This window comes from Corvus brachyrhynchos, unplaced genomic scaffold, assembly GCF_000691975.1.
Source record: "Corvus brachyrhynchos isolate BGI_N302 unplaced genomic scaffold, ASM69197v1 scaffold407, whole genome shotgun sequence".
In the NCBI taxonomy this organism is placed as follows: domain Eukaryota; kingdom Metazoa; phylum Chordata; class Aves; order Passeriformes; family Corvidae; genus Corvus; species Corvus brachyrhynchos.
The window spans coordinates 977595-983799 of record NW_008239056.1 but is presented as its reverse complement, the minus strand read 5'-3'; the positions used below and the strand labels follow the sequence as shown (position 1 = coordinate 983799).

The following is a 6205-nucleotide window of genomic DNA, read 5'->3' as shown; positions in this document are numbered from 1 at the left end:
AGCCTCTCTCTCTGTCCAAATGCCGGGGACCGACTGTCCACACACCCAGGTGAAACAAAAGAGTAGCCAGATGCACCCCACTACAGTGGGTAGGTCTTTTGTTTTTCTGAAGTACCCAGTTATTTGTCCCCCTAGCAACACGTATGGGGAAAATTCCCTTAACAGAAAAAAAACCCCAGGAGAACTCCTAAAACCCCAACAGAGAGGCATTGGAAAATGCAGGTAAAGGCACATCTCTCAGCACTGTGCATTGCTTTGTTCCCGGTGCTGTTCCTCTAGTCCTAGCTGTGTGTGCTTGGCTGTGCCCTTGCCTTGGCCTCCACGTGAGAAGTTGTCCATTCCTGGAGAGGGGAAAGGCTGCACCTTCATCACTCTGTATGAGGACTGTGCCACTTTCATTGTTCACCAATCATGGGTCTGATTTTGGCTAAAACAATCCCTGTGCAGGGGTTATTCCTCTGCTGAACTGGTGGGCAGACCTTGATTTTGCCCTCCTTCAGCCCTTGACCAGGGAAGAATAGGAAGGGGAGAAGGTGGCCAGCAAACTGGATTCTCTGCTTTAAGCTTGTTCTTGGGCTGGAGTAAGCCTTATATTTGGGTTTGGCTTTTCATGAGACAGAATTTATATTTGTTTTTTTCATTTCTAATTTGTTATATGGGAGTGTGGCTTCAACTCTATCTGTATTGTAGAAGCCTCTTGTTGTTGTCTCTCTGGCCTGCCCTGTCCTCTGTGATGTCCAAATACAAGATGCTCATTAAAGAGGTACATTAGGAAAGCCAAACTGCACTTCTCAAGGTGTATATTCAATCAGTCTTTTTGCACTTTGCACCACAACAGGTGAATCCGTTAGGCTGCTTTCTTTCATTTCACTGGGATTAATTATAGAGTGAGAAGATACATTTTATGGCAGTGAAGAGCAAAATCTTTGCTTTTAAACTCCCCAGTCTCACAGTCTGCAGGGAGGGATTCATCAGGAGAGACAGCACCTAATCCAGCTCTCCTGTGTGCATCAATTAAAACTTCTAAACTGGGGTCAGAAAGTTTGAGTGCTATTCAGTAAACAGAACCTGTGCCGAATGAAAGCCCTAGGCTAGAGCAGGCCCTGCTTAACAAGGCTGCTACCCCAGATTCCTCCTGGAAGGGACAGCTTGTACACTGTCATAAAGTGGAAAGACAGTAGAAGTAGGGTGCACTTAATAAGTTATTCATAGCATCTAGTGTATAATATATAGAAAAGAACTAAAACATTGTAGCTGTTTCACCAGCCTGAATGGTGTCTCCAGTGTCACCACGGGCTGCCAGACAGGGTGATACAGGCTGTGTAATTGGTATTGGTGTGAAAAAATAGGGTCCAGAACAGAGAAGATGAGGTTAATAGGGATGGGGTAATAGTATCCAAGAGTAACTTAAGAAATAAAACAGAGAAATTGATAAAGCAAACTTCAGCAGCATGTGCCTGAAGTGGTTTGAGTGCCTGCAGAAACAGTCACAAGGTCTGGTTGCTGTGATGTATGTGAACAGGACATTGTTCAGCGCTCCCTTGCTTTCCATGCCCCTCAATTCCTTAATTTTTTAATGCCTCTATTCTTCATCTGCAAAGTGAGGATCCAGTGTCACCTTTACGAGGATGTGGATTGTCTTAAATTATGAATGTCTGTAAAGCTCTTTGAAATCTTTGCATGGTTCTTGTTTCAGCAGTACAAGGTATTATCTACACTATCGTTACTGCACGTGTTCAGGAAGAGTGCAATAGTTTTTATTTGCAACTGTGGTCCCAGCTGAACTGCAGTTGGATGCTTGGGGGATAGGTGTTCCATTAAAACTGCATGTGGAGAGCTCAGCTGCCTCTAAATGTGCGAGTTGCAGGAGTAATGAGAAAGAAGGCTGCAGGACAGAGATAGGTAAGTGCTAGCTGCAGCTTTTGCTCTATTCTTCCCTTTTTTCTTGTCACTAACCTGGCCAACGAGAAATAAGAATTTATGCCTGTATCTGTTAGAGAAGCATAGCTGGAATGTAAGATTTATTGGCACCAATATGAAGGAGCAATTTCAGAAAGAGCTCTGGAAATAAATTAATGTGTTGGGGTTTAACTTACTCTGAACTCTTCCTCTGCAAGAGCTAATGAGCAGAACTGTTAATCTAATGAGCAGACCGATTAATCATTGACTTTTGCCCTTCTATGTCACCTTTACTAAAGATTCTTAAACCCTCTTTAGGGTTGGCACAAAGCAACTATGGGGTGGGAGTTTTAATATTCTGTTTACAGCTGGACTAGAGACATATAGTGGTTAATTCCAAGCCTTGCAAAGTCAATGAGAGCTTCAGAAAGACCCAAGTGTGAGTAGTGACTCTGCTTTATTGGCATGGCTGTGGCTGAGTTTTCCTGTGCTGTGCTCACACCAATTCTGTGAATGCCCTCAGGTTGTTAAGACAGGATGGTGGAGTCAAAATAATCCAAAATGAGGGGAGGAGTGGCAGGAATTATCATGGTTTTCAGAAGCCACTGCACACATGTTGTACTGTGAATTCCTATTCCAATGTGGGATTGAACATTCTGATATTATAAAAATCTGATCTGTAGTGATGTACAGTGATATAACAGGGTTGTGAATGGAGGTGTTTTTTCTACCTAGCAAAAACCTGGTAAACAATGTCCAAAATTTCTTGCTCCCCACAGAACTGAGTTGCAGCCAGCAGGGCTCAGTTCTGTGTGTGAAGAACCTTGGAGGCCAGACATCTTCTTCCCTTAAACCTCCAGGATGCCCAGGAAGTCACAACTTGTAAATCATTACAAATAGATCATTAGATGAACCATGTTTGTGTCTGAGATAGTCAGCTTGGCACTGGCTTCTAACTGATGCACAGCTGAGGTTTAATGCAGCTCCAAGAGATCGGTGTGTAATGATGCTTTTCCACTTCATTCCAAGGAATGTTTCTTCTCCCCCTCCTGTTCCCTTGCCTCTTTTAACTCTGGTTAACTACAGTGGGGAAAATTCACTCACGAAGCCTCTTCTGCTTTATTGCAGTTGTGTTGCCCAAGGAGGGGCAACTCACTCTGATTTTCAAAGCATTTTTGTAGGATTGAACTGACTTAAAGCTTAATAGGATACGTACGGTATTACACAGAATGCAGCTCTTGTGCTGTGCACTGAAGATTTACAATTATTTTAATTTAAGCCAAATGAAAATGTTATGAGCCAAGTTATTTTGCAGACATCTCTTCTGGATGGTTATTTGATTCCTTACAGTTCATATGGAAGATTTAACTTGAGGTTTGGCTGCTCTATTCATGTGTCCAAATGTATTTTGGGGGTTTGGTTTTTCAAAGCAGACTTCCTCAGCTTTTGCAGGTGCAGTTTTTTGACCTTGCAACTAACTTTGCCTTCAAAGGGATATTGGGAGCAGGTAAAGTGGGATTCACTGCAGCACAAGAAGTGGCACAACACAGTGGGCACCCAGAATTGTGGGGTGGGGGGGAGTCGGAAACATTCCTGCAAGTCTGTTTTCAGGGATGGGAAGAATCAGGCCAGCTATGTTCTCTGGATGAAGGCTGCGGTATCAGGCACTGCAGACACTGCTTGTGCTTTATTCTGGTATGGGCAATGTGCTGACGTGAGCCTGACCTGTGTGGTGGAAACCTATCTCTTCAAGGCCTCGGGACCCTGTGGCTGATAATGTGAAAGGCTGCCCTGGTATCACAGGTACTTGGGCAAGAAAGGCTGTTAATGCACCTTTTTGTTCATGGAGAGAAGTATTTGCTGCTTGGTGTCCTCCTCCCCCGAGTGCTTGTGTGAAGGTAGACCCAAATGACCCCTGGAAAGCAAATCCTGAGGCTGTTCAGTGCAGGAGGCACGAAGAAAGGGCATTGTGTCCTTGGTAGCTCAGCACTGCCATTCAGTGCTTGCATGAAGTGGTCATAAAGTCAGTTCTGGTGCTATAAAGATGTTTGTAAGATATTGCAGAGGAAGAAATTCCCAGCAGAGAGTTTCTGTGTATTTGATTTGTATTTGGTGTTTGTTGGACCTTATGTGGAATGTCTGGGGGATTGTTTTAGCTGCCACTTCTGCAGAGAGGGAAGATTTCTGGTAGACAAATGGGAGACACTTGTCCTGTCTTCATTTCTGATGTTAATTGGGAGTTTGAAGCAAGTCACTACTATTCAGACAGACACATACTTGCTTGGACGTCCCTGTTTTTCTGTCTCAGTCACTCAAGTGGTCAGGCTTAGCACTGGAGACGAAAAGATCTAAAGAGGAAATCATCCCAGGACTCGAAGCTGGACTGGCCAGAGTCTGGATCCTACTGGCCTGAGGGGGAGCCTGACCTTGGCACAGCAAGCTGTGGCTAGCCTGGTACAGGTCAGACCATACCTACAGTCCTGTAGGACTCAAAGTCAGGGCAGAGGGAGAGGAGAGAATGCAGAGCAGACAGAGAAACTCTTAAGTTTCTTAGGTAATTTCCAGACCTGTTATTGCTTCCAACTGCTCCTGCCTTGCTCCTCTCATTGCAGGTCTCCAGAGGACTGGGGATGCTGACAGCCCGACCCACATCACCCCTGCTCCTGCCGGACTTGACAGAAGAGTTTAGTGGTTCCAATGGGAATGAGAAATCAGGAGCACTGTGTGGCCATCCGCTCCCACCTTAGCTCTTTTCAAATGCCTCACCTTAATGGAGAAGGTCAACTTTGTCAACTGCAACAGTGTTTGAATTGTGTTTAACAGGCTCATCTTCTAAAACCCCTCCTGGAAATGGACTCTCTTCGTATTTTAGATTCCAGCATCCTTTTATGGAAATTAACAACCCCGTGGAGATGGTCTAAATGCACAGAGCCTTGTTGAGCTAGAGTTGACATTTCCCTAACCTCTTATTAAGCCTATCATAAAGGTATGTTTTTTGAGGTCATATTATTAGCATGATGTGTTTGGCTTCATGTCCAAAGGAAGTGCTCCAAAGATACTAACACACACTGAATTGGAGGAAAGAATGAAGATGATGATATATATGAAGCCCAAGAATTTTAAGTCTGTTAAAAGTTTGACTGGGAAACTCTGATTGCTGAACCATCTGCTTTTAATCTTCCTATTGCTATGCAGTCTTCTGGGAACTTGGGCTTGGCAACAGATTTCCAAATTGCTAAATTAATCTTGTGAGGTTCAGGAAGCACCAGAAAACCCTTAGGAGGTAGATTCTGCACTCAGTTACACCTGTGTGAAGTCACCACCCTCAGCTAACACAGTGACACCACGTTTTCTCTGTAGAATTGTGTGGTCAAATATCTAGACATGCTGATCTGCAAACTGAAATTTGGCTGGATTACTTCTCTAAAGCCTCTTATGGATAAATGACCCTGGAATATTCAAAACAATCTGCATCATCATCAAGCAGTCTCAGATATCCATGTGGATATTGAAAAAAAAATTGTGCAGCAGCATTGCAATAATAAGTCTTTTTACAGCAATATATGTTGATTGAGCCATTGGTTTATGTGTGGATGAGATGTCCTCCCTGCAGCCCTGTTCTGTCAGCGAGGGCTGTCAATATGTACGTGGCCTCATCAAAATAGCCTTGGCAAAGATCTTAAACACATAGCCTCTCTATTAAAAAAAAACCCAGAAGTTAAACCTGCTCTAAGTTCCTTGTATTTGGATAGCAAGCAGAACTGGAAACTGGCTTTAGACACCTGTTAGCTCAAGGAAATAACCATGTAGAAACTCTAATTTCTTAATGTGCATGTCCAGCAGCATGACAAGTGCTCAGCAAACAATGCACTGGAGACAGCTGTTGCTGCTTCCAGGCTTTGCTGGTCTTTCACTATAGCAAAAAGTGCCACCTCTGCATTCCTGGCTTCTCATTCAAAGGCTGTAGCTCAGCAGATGACACCGAGCAGTGGGAAGAAGTGGTGGTGAAGGCCTGGGGAGCCCTTGTGCCCAAGCTGCAGCAGCATGACAAGTGCTCAGCAAACAATGCACTGGAGACAGCTGTTGCTGCTTCCAGGCTTTGCTGGTCTTTCACTATAGCAAAAAGTGCCACCTCTGCATTCCTGGCTTCTCATTCAAAGGCTGTAGCTCAGCAGATGACACCGAGCAGTGGGAAGAAGTGGTGGTGAAGGCCTGGGGAGCCCTTGTGCCCAAGCTGGGCTGGGGCAGCAGTGGGAGCTCCTGGCACAGCGGCTCCACACCCGCCGCCCTCCCCGCGGTAGCACCC

At 44.7% G+C, this 6205-nt stretch overlaps 1 protein-coding gene across 1 annotated transcript in view; it reads left to right on the top strand.

The window, feature by feature from the left end:
- COPRS (coordinator of PRMT5 and differentiation stimulator) overlaps nucleotides 1-5363 on the top strand; it is a 94240-nt gene extending 88877 nt beyond the window's left edge. Inside the window, exon 6 of the transcript XR_001863594.1 lies at nucleotides 4512-5363. The gene's annotated coding sequence lies outside the window, so the exon portion shown is untranslated. The remainder of the gene's footprint in view (nucleotides 1-4511) is intronic.
- The last annotated feature ends 842 nt before the right edge of the window (nucleotides 5364-6205 follow it).